Below are 14,202 nucleotides of genomic sequence, written 5' to 3' on the forward strand. Positions count from 1 at the left end.
GTCAATTACAGCACCAACACCACAGTTGGCATACACAGTACCGTCACACACAGGGATCAGGATTGAGCACTACGCATTGCACTGCCATTAGATTGGCTAGATACGACAGCTAGATGATGGCCAACCACCACCAACTGCACCTCTCCTGGGACCCAATAAGCCCTGTCTAACAAAGAATGCGACCTAGCTAGGTTACCTGGATTTGGATACACCCATTACCCTTCAGCTGGATCACGCTGCAATCTCTGATGTGGCATTAGGGGGCACACACTAACTCACACCCACCACCCGGATCCCATACCACCTACCAATTATTGTTGTAACGCCCACTGTACTCACCCCCTTGTGGCTGCTGTGATGCCCTGTAGGAGGCTGGCCTGGCTTATAGTGGGTACCTAGTGGTACCTATACCTTGTGCCAGGTCCAGTTATCCCTTATTAGTAGATTAGAGATGTTCTAGCAGCTTAGGCTGATAGAGGTAGCTATAGCAGAGCAGCTTAGGCTGAACTAGGAGACATGCAAAGCTCCTTCTATACCACTTATATCACTTAGGGCCAGATGTAGCAACAGAAAATTTTGCGAGTTGCAAATTGCGAGTCTGACCGACTCGCAATTTGCAACTCGCAAAATTGTATGCAGAAAGGTGTCTCAGACACCTTCTGCGACTCGCTATGGGGTAGCAAAGACCCACCTCATGAATATTAATGAGGTGGGTCGCATTTTGCGACCCCATAGCGAGTCCATGCATTCACAGGGATGGTGGCCTGCTGCAGACAGCAGACCTCTATGTCTGTGACTGCTTTTTTGATAAAGCAGTTTTTTTTTTTGAATTGCAGCCCGTTTTCCTTAAAGGAAAACGAGTTGCAATACAAAAAATAATGAAACCATTTGGTTTCATTTACCACTGCCTGCTCTGAAAAATTATTTTTAGCGACATTCACAAAGGGGAAGGGGTCCCATCGTTTGCGAATGAGTTACCACCCACTTCAAGTGGGTGTTAACTGCTAGTTGGTTTGCGACCGCTTTCGCGGTCACAAAGTAACTCAGCATCGCGGTGCGAGTCGCAAATAGGAAGGGAACACCCCTTCCTATTTACGAGTCGGATTCACATTTTGCGAGTCGGTACCGTGGTTGTGTGTGCAACTGACTGGTGTTTGTGTGAGTGCCACTCTTGTATGATGTCTTGTGTGCATGCTCTTCTGTATGTGTGCATGGGATACGTTGGGGTTGAGGAGACTGGGAAGTGGTAGTTGGAGGGGGGGCGAGGGAACAGGGACAATGGCTGCCATCAGAGAGGAGGCCAGAGCTTGAATCGATCTCTGTTGGGCCGCCAATCCACTGTGGATGCCTTCCAGGAATGCATTGCATTGCTGCATCTGGGATGCCAGTTCCTGGATGGCATAAACAATGGTTGACTCCCCTACAGAGATGGATCTCAGGAGGTCAATAGCCACATCACTCACGGTAGCAGGACTCACTGGGGCAGTGCCTGAGGTGCCTGGGGTGAAGGAGATGCCCACCCTCCTGGGTGAGTGGGAATGAGCAACTCGCTGAAGGGCTACTGTGAGGGTGGTGCTGGTACGGGGGTGGCAGCTGTACCTGCAGCTGGGGTGGCCACAGAGGCATCCGCCACCACCAGGGAGCTTCCATTGGAGGAGGCAACTGAGTCAGTGGTGTCACCTCCTGTCTCCGCCGTGGTGCTCCCCTCGCCTTCCATCCCACTGGTCCCCTCGGCGTCAGTGGACTCTGCCTTCTGGGTCCTGTGGGATGCAGCTCCCTCTGTCGCCGGTGCCCCTGTTCCTCCGCCAGATGATGCTAATGCACACATGAACAGGATGACAGAAGGAGAAAGGGGGGAGGGAGAGAAAGGGAGCACTGGGTCAATTACAGCACCAACACCACAGTTGGCATACACAGTACCGTCACACACAGGGATCAGGATTGAGCACTACGCATTGCACTGCCATTAGATTGGCTAGATACGACAGCTAGATGATGGCCAACCACCACCAACTGCACCTCTCCTGGGACCCAATAAGCCCTGTCTAACAAAGAATGCGACCTAGCTAGGTTACCTGGATTTGGATACACCCATTACCCTTCAGCTGGATCACGCTGCAATCTCTGATGTGGCATTAGGGGGCACACACTAACTCACACCCACCACCCGGATCCCATACCACCTACCAATTATTGTTGTAACGCCCACTGTACTCACCCCCTTGTGGCTGCTGTGATGCCCTGTAGGAGGCTGGCCTGGCTTATAGTGGGTACCTAGTGGTACTTATACCTTGTGCCAGGTCCAGTTATCCCTTATTAGTAGATTAGAGATGTTCTAGCAGCTTAGGCTGATAGAGGTAGCTATAGCAGAGCAGCTTAGGCTGAACTAGGAGACATGCAAAGCTCCTTCTATACCACTTATATCACTTAGGGCCAGATGTAGCAACAGAAAATTTTGCGAGTTGCAAATTAAGAGTCTGACCGACTCGCAATTTGCAACTCGCAAAATTGTATGCAGAAAGGTGTCTCAGACACCTTCTGCGACTCGCTATGGGGTAGCAAAGACCCATCTCATGAATATTAATGAGGTGGGTCGCATTTTGCGACCCCATAGCGAGTCCATGCATTCACAGGGATGGTGGCCTGCTGCAGACAGCAGACCTCTATGTCTGTGACTGCTTTTTTGATAAAGCAGTTTTTTTTTTTGAATTGCAGCCCGTTTTCCTTAAAGGAAAACGAGTTGCAATACAAAAAATAATGAAACCATTTGGTTTCATTTACCACTGCCTGCTCTGAAAAATTATTTTTAGCGACATTCACAAAGGGGAAGGGGTCCCATCGTTTGCGAATGAGTTACCACCCACTTCAAGTGGGTGTTAACTGCTAGTTGGTTTGCGACCGCTTTCGCGGTCACAAAGTAACTCAGCATCGCGGTGCGAGTCGCAAATAGGAAGGGAACACCCCTTCCTATTTACGAGTCGGATTCACATTTTGCGAGTCGGTACCGTGGTTGTGTGTGCAACTGACTGGTGTTTGTGTGAGTGCCACTCTTGTATGATGTCTTGTGTGCATGCTCTTCTGTATGTGTGCATGGGATACGTTGGGGTTGAGGAGACTGGGAAGTGGTAGTTGGAGGGGGGGCGAGGGAACAGGGACAATGGCTGCCATCAGAGAGGAGGCCAGAGCTTGAATCGATCTCTGTTGGGCCGCCAATCCACTGTGGATGCCTTCCAGGAATGCATTGCATTGCTGCATCTGGGATGCCAGTTCCTGGATGGCATAAACAATGGTTGACTCCCCTACAGAGATGGATCTCAGGAGGTCAATAGCCACATCACTCACGGTAGCAGGACTCACTGGGGCAGTGCCTGAGGTGCCTGGGGTGAAGGAGATGCCCACCCTCCTGGGTGAGTGGGAATGAGCAACTCGCTGAAGGGCTACTGTGAGGGTGGTGCTGGTACGGGGGTGGCAGCTGTACCTGCAGCTGGGGTGGCCACAGAGGCATCCGCCACCACCAGGGAGCTTCCATTGGAGGAGGCAACTGAGTCAGTGGTGTCACCTCCTGTCTCCGCCGTGGTGCTCCCCTCGCCTTCCATCCCACTGGTCCCCTCGGCGTCAGTGGACTCTGCCTTCTGGGTCCTGTGGGATGCAGCTCCCTCTGTCGCCGGTACCCCTGTTCCTCCGCCAGATGATGCTAATGCACACATGAACAGGATGACAGAAGGAGAAAGGGGGGAGGGAGAGAAAGGGAGCACTGGGTCAATTACAGCACCAACACCACAGTTGGCATACACAGTACCGTCACACACAGGGATCAGGATTGAGCACTACGCATTGCACTGCCATTAGATTGGCTAGATACGACAGCTAGATGATGGCCAACCACCACCAACTGCACCTCTCCTGGGACCCAATAAGCCCTGTCTAACAAAGAATGCGACCTAGCTAGGTTACCTGGATTTGGATACACCCATTACCCTTCAGCTGGATCACGCTGCAATCTCTGATGTGGCATTAGGGGGCACACACTAACTCACACCCACCACCCGGATCCCATACCACCTACCAATTATTGTTGTAACGCCCACTGTACTCACCCCCTTGTGGCTGCTGTGATGCCCTGTAGGAGGCTGGCCTGGCTTATAGTGGGTACCTAGTGGTACCTATACCTTGTGCCAGGTCCAGTTATCCCTTATTAGTAGATTAGAGATGTTCTAGCAGCTTAGGCTGATAGAGGTAGCTATAGCAGAGCAGCTTAGGCTGAACTAGGAGACATGCAAAGCTCCTTCTATACCACTTATATCACTTAGGGCCAGATGTAGCAACAGAAAATTTTGCGAGTTGCAAATTGCGAGTCTGACCGACTCGCAATTTGCAACTCGCAAAATTGTATGCAGAAAGGTGTCTCAGACACCTTCTGCGACTCGCTATGGGGTAGCAAAGACCCACCTCATGAATATTAATGAGGTGGGTCGCATTTTGCGACCCCATAGCGAGTCCATGCATTCACAGGGATGGTGGCCTGCTGCAGACAGCAGACCTCTATGTCTGTGACTGCTTTTTTGATAAAGCAGTTTTTTTTTTTGAATTGCAGCCCGTTTTCCTTAAAGGAAAACGAGTTGCAATACAAAAAATAATGAAACCATTTGGTTTCATTTACCACTGCCTGCTCTGAAAAATTATTTTTAGCGACATTCACAAAGGGGAAGGGGTCCCATCGTTTGCGAATGAGTTACCACCCACTTCAAGTGGGTGTTAACTGCTAGTTGGTTTGCGACCGCTTTCGCGGTCACAAAGTAACTCAGCATCGCGGTGCGAGTCGCAAATAGGAAGGGAACACCCCTTCCTATTTACGAGTCGGATTCACATTTTGCGAGTCGGTACCGTGGTTGTGTGTGCAACTGACTGGTGTTTGTGTGAGTGCCACTCTTGTATGATGTCTTGTGTGCATGCTCTTCTGTATGTGTGCATGGGATACGTTGGGGTTGAGGAGACTGGGAAGTGGTAGTTGGAGGGGGGGCGAGGGAACAGGGACAATGGCTGCCATCAGAGAGGAGGCCAGAGCTTGAATCGATCTCTGTTGGGCCGCCAATCCACTGTGGATGCCTTCCAGGAATGCATTGCATTGCTGCATCTGGGATGCCAGTTCCTGGATGGCATAAACAATGGTTGACTCCCCTACAGAGATGGATCTCAGGAGGTCAATAGCCACATCACTCACGGTAGCAGGACTCACTGGGGCAGTGCCTGAGGTGCCTGGGGTGAAGGAGATGCCCACCCTCCTGGGTGAGTGGGAATGAGCAACTCGCTGAAGGGCTACTGTGAGGGTGGTGCTGGTACGGGGGTGGCAGCTGTACCTGCAGCTGGGGTGGCCACAGAGGCATCCGCCACCACCAGGGAGCTTCCATTGGAGGAGGCAACTGAGTCAGTGGTGTCACCTCCTGTCTCCGCCGTGGTGCTCCCCTCGCCTTGCATCCCACTGGTCCCCTCGGCGTCAGTGGACTCTGCCTTCTGGGTCCTGTGGGATGCAGCTCCCTCTGTCGCCGGTGCCCCTGTTCCTCCGCCAGATGATGCTAATGCACACATGAACAGGATGACAGAAGGAGAAAGGGGGGAGGGAGAGAAAGGGAGCACTGGGTCAATTACAGCACCAACACCACAGTTGGCATACACAGTACCGTCACACACAGGGATCAGGATTGAGCACTACGCATTGCACTGCCATTAGATTGGGTAGATACGACAGCTAGATGATGGCCAACCACCACCAACTGCACCTCTCCTGGGACCCAATAAGCCCTGTCTAACAAAGAATGCGACCTAGCTAGGTTACCTGGATTTGGATACACCCATTACCCTTCAGCTGGATCACGCTGCAATCTCTGATGTGGCATTAGGGGGCACACACTAACTCACACCCACCACCCGGATCCCATACCACCTACCAATTATTGTTGTAACGCCCACTGTACTCACCCCCTTGTGGCTGCTGTGATGCCCTGTAGGAGGCTGGCCTGGCTTATAGTGGGTACCTAGTGGTACTTATACCTTGTGCCAGGTCCAGTTATCCCTTATTAGTAGATTAGAGATGTTCTAGCAGCTTAGGCTGATAGAGGTAGCTATAGCAGAGCAGCTTAGGCTGAACTAGGAGACATGCAAAGCTCCTTCTATACCACTTATATCACTTAGGGCCAGATGTAGCAACAGAAAATTTTGCGAGTTGCAAATTGCGAGTCTGACCGACTCGCAATTTGCAACTCGCAAAATTGTATGCAGAAAGGTGTCTCAGACACCTTCTGCGACTCGCTATGGGGTAGCAAAGACCCACCTCATGAATATTAATGAGGTGGGTCGCATTTTGCGACCCCATAGCGAGTCCATGCATTCACAGGGATGGTGGCCTGCTGCAGACAGCAGACCTCTATGTCTGTGACTGCTTTTTTGATAAAGCAGTTTTTTTTTTTGAATTGCAGCCCGTTTTCCTTAAAGGAAAATGAGTTGCAATACAAAAAATAATGAAACCATTTGGTTTCATTTACCACTGCCTGCTCTGAAAAATTATTTTTAGCGACATTCACAAAGGGGAAGGGGTCCCATCGTTTGCGAATGAGTTACCACCCACTTCAAGTGGGTGTTAACTGCTAGTTGGTTTGCGACCGCTTTCGCGGTCACAAAGTAACTCAGCATCGCGGTGCGAGTCGCAAATAGGAAGGGAACACCCCTTCCTATTTACGAGTCGGATTCACATTTTGCGAGTCGGTACCGTGGTTGTGTGTGCAACTGACTGGTGTTTGTGTGAGTGCCACTCTTGTATGATGTCTTGTGTGCATGCTCTTCTGTATGTGTGCATGGGATACGTTGGGGTTGAGGAGACTGGGAAGTGGTAGTTGGAGGGGGGGCGAGGGAACAGGGACAATGGCTGCCATCAGAGAGGAGGCCAGAGCTTGAATCGATCTCTGTTGGGCCGCCAATCCACTGTGGATGCCTTCCAGGAATGCATTGCATTGCTGCATCTGGGATGCCAGTTCCTGGATGGCATAAACAATGGTTGACTCCCCTACAGAGATGGATCTCAGGAGGTCAATAGCCACATCACTCACGGTAGCAGGACTCACTGGGGCAGTGCCTGAGGTGCCTGGGGTGAAGGAGATGCCCACCCTCCTGGGTGAGTGGGAATGAGCAACTCGCTGAAGGGCTACTGTGAGGGTGGTGCTGGTACGGGGGTGGCAGCTGTACCTGCAGCTGGGGTGGCCACAGAGGCATCCGCCACCACCAGGGAGCTTCCATTGGAGGAGGCAACTGAGTCAGTGGTGTCACCTCCTGTCTCCGCCGTGGTGCTCCCCTCGCCTTCCATCCCACTGGTCCCCTCGGCGTCAGTGGACTCTGCCTTCTGGGTCCTGTGGGATGCAGCTCCCTCTGTCGCCGGTGCCCCTTTTCCTCCGCCAGATGATGCTAATGCACACATGAACAGGATGACAGAAGGAGAAAGGGGGGAGGGAGAGAAAGGGAGCACTGGGTCAATTACAGCACCAACACCACAGTTGGCATACACAGTACCGTCACACACAGGGATCAGGATTGAGCACTACGCATTGCACTGCCATTAGATTGGCTAGATACGACAGCTAGATGATGGCCAACCACCACCAACTGCACCTCTCCTGGGACCCAATAAGCCCTGTCTAACAAAGAATGCGACCTAGCTAGGTTACCTGGATTTGGATACACCCATTACCCTTCAGCTGGATCACGCTGCAATCTCTGATGTGGCATTAGGGGGCACACACTAACTCACACCCACCACCCGGATCCCATACCACCTACCAATTATTGTTGTAACGCCCACTGTACTCACCCCCTTGTGGCTGCTGTGATGCCCTGTAGGAGGCTGGCCTGGCTTATAGTGGGTACCTAGTGGTACTTATACCTTGTGCCAGGTCCAGTTATCCCTTATTAGTAGATTAGAGATGTTCTAGCAGCTTAGGCTGATAGAGGTAGCTATAGCAGAGCAGCTTAGGCTGAACTAGGAGACATGCAAAGCTCCTTCTATACCACTTATATCACTTAGGGCCAGATGTAGCAACAGAAAATTTTGCGAGTTGCAAATTGCGAGTCTGACCGACTCGCAATTTGCAACTCGCAAAATTGTATGCAGAAAGGTGTCTCAGACACCTTCTGCGACTCGCTATGGGGTAGCAAAGACCCACCTCATGAATATTAATGAGGTGGGTCGCATTTTGCGACCCCATAGCGAGTCCATGCATTCACAGGGATGGTGGCCTGCTGCAGACAGCAGACCTCTATGTCTGTGACTGCTTTTTTGATAAAGCAGTTTTTTTTTTTGAATTGCAGCCCGTTTTCCTTAAAGGAAAACGAGTTGCAATACAAAAAATAATGAAACCATTTGGTTTCATTTACCACTGCCTGCTCTGAAAAATTATTTTTAGCGACATTCACAAAGGGGAAGGGGTCCCATCGTTTGCGAATGAGTTACCACCCACTTCAAATGGGTGTTAACTGCTAGTTGGTTTGCGACCGCTTTCGCGGTCACAAAGCAATTCAGCATTGCGGTGCGAGTCACAAATAGAAAGGGAACACCCCTTCCTATTTACGAGTCGGATTCACATTTTGCGAGTCGGTACCGTGGTTGTGTGTGCAACTGACTGGTGTTTGTGTGAGTGCCACTCTTGTATGATGTCTTGTGTGCATGCTCTTCTGTATGTGTGCATGGGATACGTTGGGGTTGAGGAGACTGGGAAGTGGGAGTTGGAGGGGGGGCGAGGGAACAGGAACAATGGCTGCCATCAGAGAGGAGGCCAGAGCTTGAATCGATCTCTGTTGGGCCGCCAATCCACTGTGGATGCCTTCCAGGAATGCATTGCATTGCTGCATCTGGGATGCCCGTTCCTGGATGGCATAAACAATGGTTGACTCCCCTACAGAGATGGATCTCAGGAGGTCAATAGCCACATCACTCACGGTAGCAGGACTCACTGGAGCAGTGCCTGAGGTGCCTGGGGTGAAGGAGATGCCCACCCTCCTGGGTGAGTGGGCATGAGCAACTCGCTGAAGGGCTACTGTGAGGGTGGTGCTGGTACGGGGGTGGCAGCTGTACCTGCAGCTCGGGTGGCCACAGAGGCATCCGCCACCACCAGGGAGCTTCCATTGGAGGAGGCAACTGAGTCAGTGGTGTCACCTCCTGTCTCCGCCGTGGTGCTCCCCTCGCCTTCCATCCCACTGGTCCCCTCGGCGTCAGTGGACTCTGCCTTCTGGGTCCTGTGGGATGCAGCTCCCTCTGTCGCCGGTGCCCCTGTTCCTCCGCCAGATGATGCTAATGCACACATGAACAGGATGACAGAAGGAGAAAGGGGGGAGGGAGAGAAAGGGAGCACTGGGTCAATTACAGCACCAACACCACAGTTGGCATACACAGTACCGTCACACACAGGGATCAGGATTGAGCACTACGCATTGCACTGCCATTAGATTGGCTAGATACGACAGCTAGATGATGGCCAACCACCACCAACTGCACCTCTCCTGGGACCCAATAAGCCCTGTCTAACAAAGAATGCGACCTAGCTAGGTTACCTGGATTTGGATACACCCATTACCCTTCAGCTGGATCACGCTGCAATCTCTGATGTGGCATTAGGGGGCACACACTAACTCACACCCACCACCCGGATCCCATACCACCTACCAATTATTGTTGTAACGCCCACTGTACTCACCCCCTTGTGGCTGCTGTGATGCCCTGTAGGAGGCTGGCCTGGCTTATAGTGGGTACCTAGTGGTACGTATACCTTGTGCCAGGTCCAGTTATCCCTTATTAGTAGATTAGAGATGTTCTAGCAGCTTAGGCTGATAGAGGTAGCTATAGCAGAGCAGCTTAGGCTGAACTAGGAGACATGCAAAGCTCCTTCTATACCACTTATATCACTTAGGGCCAGATGTAGCAACAGAAAATTTTGCGAGTTGCAAATTGCGAGTCTGACCGACTCGCAATTTGCAACTCGCAAAATTGTATGCAGAAAGGTGTCTCAGACACCTTCTGCGACTCGCTATGGGGTAGCAAAGACCCACCTCATGAATATTAATGAGGTGGGTCGCATTTTGCGACCCCATAGCGAGTCCATGCATTCACAGGGATGGTGGCCTGCTGCAGACAGCAGACCTCTATGTCTGTGACTGCTTTTTTGATAAAGCAGTTTTTTTTTTTGAATTGCAGCCCGTTTTCCTTAAAGGAAAACGAGTTGCAATACAAAAAATAATGAAACCATTTGGTTTCATTTACCACTGCCTGCTCTGAAAAATTATTTTTAGCGACATTCACAAAGGGGAAGGGGTCCCATCGTTTGCGAATGAGTTACCACCCACTTCAAGTGGGTGTTAACTGCTAGTTGGTTTGCGACCGCTTTCGCGGTCACAAAGCAACTCAGCATCGCGGTGCGAGTCGCAAATAGGAAGGGAACACCCCTTCATATTTACGAGTCGGATTCACATTTTGCGAGTCGGTACCGACTCGCAAAATGTGAATCAGCATCGCGAAGGCCGTTTTGCGTGGCGCAAACTGCGTTTTTCACAGTTTGCGACATGCAAACCGGTTCCTACATCTGGCCCTAAGTACTATATCATAAGAAACACAAAACTCAGAGTTACTAAAAATAAAGGTACTTTATTTTAGTGACAATATGCCAAAAGTATCTCAGAGGATATACTCCCTTAGGAGGTAAGTAAAATATACAAAATATATACACAGACCAAAATCAGGTAAGTAAAACACTTAGGAAAGTCATTCAAACACTGTAGAACACAATAGAATGCAGTAGGAGACAATAGGCCTTGGGGCAACACAAACCATATACTCTGAAAGTGGAATGTGAACCATGAAGAGACCCCAGGCCTAGTGTAGTGTGTAGAGGGTCGCTTGGAGTGTAAGAAAACACTAAGGGTGTCCAAGATACCCCACCCCAAGACCCCGAAAAATAGGAGTAAAGTTACCCTACTACCCCAGAAAGACAGTAAAGTCGAGATGGGGGATTCTGCAAAGACAACAACTGACTGCAATGCACTGAAGATGGATTCCTGGACCTGAGGACCTGTAAAGGAAGGGGACCAAGTCCAAAGGTCACAAAAGTGTCCAGGGGGGGCAGGAGCTCACTAAACCCCGGATGAAAGTGCAAAAGGGCTGCCTCAGGGTGGAAGAAGCCGAAGGTTCTGCAACAGCGGAAGATGCCAGGAACTTCTTCTTTGGTCAGAAGAGTCACCGTTGAGGATAAATGATGCTGTCTGGGCCCAGGATGGGACAGGAGGTCGCCACTTGGAAGAGGAGACAGAGGGGCGCCCAGCAATATGGGAAGCAGGCAGCACCAGCAGAAGCACTTGAACAGGCGTTCAAGAAAACTGAACACAACGGTCGACTCAGCAACACAAAAGAAGGTCCCACGAAGCCGAAGGTCAACTCAGCGATTTGGGCAATGCAGGACGGAGTGCTGGGGACCTGGGCTAGGCTGTGTATGAAGGAATCCTTGCAAGAGTGCACAGAAGCCCTAGCAGCTGCAGTTCACACAGTACACAGGATTACTGTCTGCCGTGGGGAGGCAAGGACTTACCTCCACCAAACTTGGACAGAAGGACCACTGGACTGTGGGGGTCACTTGGATCCAGCTCCTGTGTTCCAGGGACCATGATCATTGATATCAGGGGACCCAGAGGACCAGTAAAGCAGAAGTTTGGTGCCTGCAGTAGCAGGGGGAAGACTCCATCAACCCACGGGAGATTTCTTCAGGATTTCCAGTGCAGGGTGAAGGCACACAGCCCTCTGAGCAGGCACTACCAGGAAGCAGTCGAGAAAGCCGGCAGGATGAGGCGCCACAATGTCGCTGGTAGTCTTCTTGCTACTTTGTTGCAGTTATGCATGCGTCCTGGATCAGTCAGTGATCGATCCTTGGCAGAAGTTTAAGAGAGAAGTGCAGAGGACCTCTGGTGAGCTCTTGCATTCGTAATCTGAAGAGAACCCCACAGGAAAGACCCTAAATAGCCCTCAGAGGAGGATTGGCTACCTAACCAGGCGAGAGCCTCCCAGGAGGGGTCTCTGACGCCACCTTCTGGCACTAGCCACTCAGAGCTGTCCATTGTGCCCTCACACCTCTGCATCCAAGATGGCAGAGGGCTGGGACACACTGGAGGAGCTCTGGGGAGGTGCAGGTCAGGGGAGTGGTCACTCCCCTTTCCTTTGTCCAGTTTCCCACCAGAGCAGGGCTGGGGGGCTCCCTGAACCAGTGTAGACTGGCTTATGCAAGGAGGGCACCATCATTGCCCTACAAAGCATTTCCAGAGGCTGGGGGAGGCTATTCCTCCCCAGCCTTTCACACCTATTTCCAAAGGGAGAGGGTGTAACACCCTCTCTCAGAGGAAATTCTTTGTTCTGCCTTCCTGGGACTGGGCTGCCCAGACCCCAGGAGGGTAGAACCCTGTCTATGGGTTGGCAGCAGCTGCAGCTCCCAGAAAACCCCAGAGAGCTAGTTTGGCAGTACCCAGGTTCTCTGCTAGAGCCCCGGGGATGCATGGGATTGTGGTATTGGGGGGACAATTCCATGATCCTAGACATGTTACATGGCCATGTTCGGAGTTACCATGGTGACGCTACACATAGGTATTGACCTAAATGTAGTGCATGTGTGTAATGGTGTCCCCGCACTCACAAAGTCTGGGGAAATTGCCCTGAACGATGTGGGGGCACCCTGGCTAGTGCCAGGGTGCCCTCACACTTAGTAACTTGCACCTAACCTTCAACAAGTAAGGGTTAGACATATAAGTGACTTATAAGTTACTTAAGTGCAGTGAAAAATGACTGTGAAATAACGTGGATGTTATTTCACTCAGGCTGCAGTGGCAGTCCTGTGTAAAAATTGTCTGAGCCCCCTATGGGTGACAAAAGAAATGCTGTAGCCCATAGGGATCTCATGGAACCCCAATACCCTGGGTACCTAGTTACCATATACTAGGGAATTATAAGGGTGTTCCAGTGTGCCAATGAGAATTGGTAAAATTAGTCACTAGCCTGCAGGGACAATTTTAAAAGCAGAGAGAGCATAAACACCTAGGTTCTGGTTAGCAGAGCCTTAGTGATACAGTTAGGCACCACACAGGGAACACATATAGGCCACAAACCTATGAGCACTGGGGTCCTGGCTAGCAGGATCCCAATGACACATATCAAACACACTGACAAAACAGGGTTTCCACTATGAGCACTGGGGTCCTGGCTAGCAGGATCCCAGTGAGACAGTAAAAACACCCTGACATATACTCACAAACAGGCCAACAGTGGGGGTAACAAGGCTAGAAAGAGGCTACCTTCCTACCTGCCCTGAAGCGCCCATCCAGATCTGGGTAGGCCACTGCCAGTATGCGGGACATCAGGGGGGACAGGTTCCGACGGGCACCCCGCACTCATTGGGAGGCTATCCCCAGCTGGACCTCCACAGTCTTCCATGCCCAGCATCTCAGGTCCTCCCACCGTTTCCGGTGCTCCACCTGCTGTAGACCCCCAGGGTCCCCACGTCCTTGGCGATGGCACACCACAATCCCTTCTTTTGATGGGCGCTGACCTGCAGAGGCAATACAGACGGGAGGACACCATTACACATACAATCCAGCCTGTCACACATGTGGCCCACCAATCCCATTTCCATTTCCATTTGTACACACATCGCCCGGCGCCCACCATGTACACTACCACTAAACATTCCACCCCGATGACAGGATGCTTGCACACACATCTCCATGCATCCTTCCCACATGCATTGTGCCCAAGGTGTACTCACCTGTTGGTCTGGAGGTCCATACAGCAGTCCATACTGGGGTAGGACCCCATCCACCTGTCGCTCCAACTCATCCGAAGTGAAGGCAGGGGCCATGGTAGGTTCCAGACACAGGTCACAGCAGCACACGCAGTGTAGGTGTTGTCCTGTGGAAAGTCAGGAAACAAGTGAGGATTTAGAAATGGCGGTCACATCTGGCGTGGTGTACACCGTCACCGCCTACGCTGATTCCCATTGGCCACTGTATTCTATAGAGCCCCATATTAGCCAATGAGGAATTGCACGGCGGTGCAAGACCGCCTTCTGCCACGACGCCCAACATTGGCGAAGTTACCTCACTTCCACCTGTCCCACCGTACAGGACAGGCGGTCT

The sequence above is a fragment of the Pleurodeles waltl genome, chromosome 8 (genome assembly GCF_031143425.1).
Source record: "Pleurodeles waltl isolate 20211129_DDA chromosome 8, aPleWal1.hap1.20221129, whole genome shotgun sequence".
In the NCBI taxonomy this organism is placed as follows: Eukaryota; Metazoa; Chordata; class Amphibia; order Caudata; family Salamandridae; genus Pleurodeles; species Pleurodeles waltl.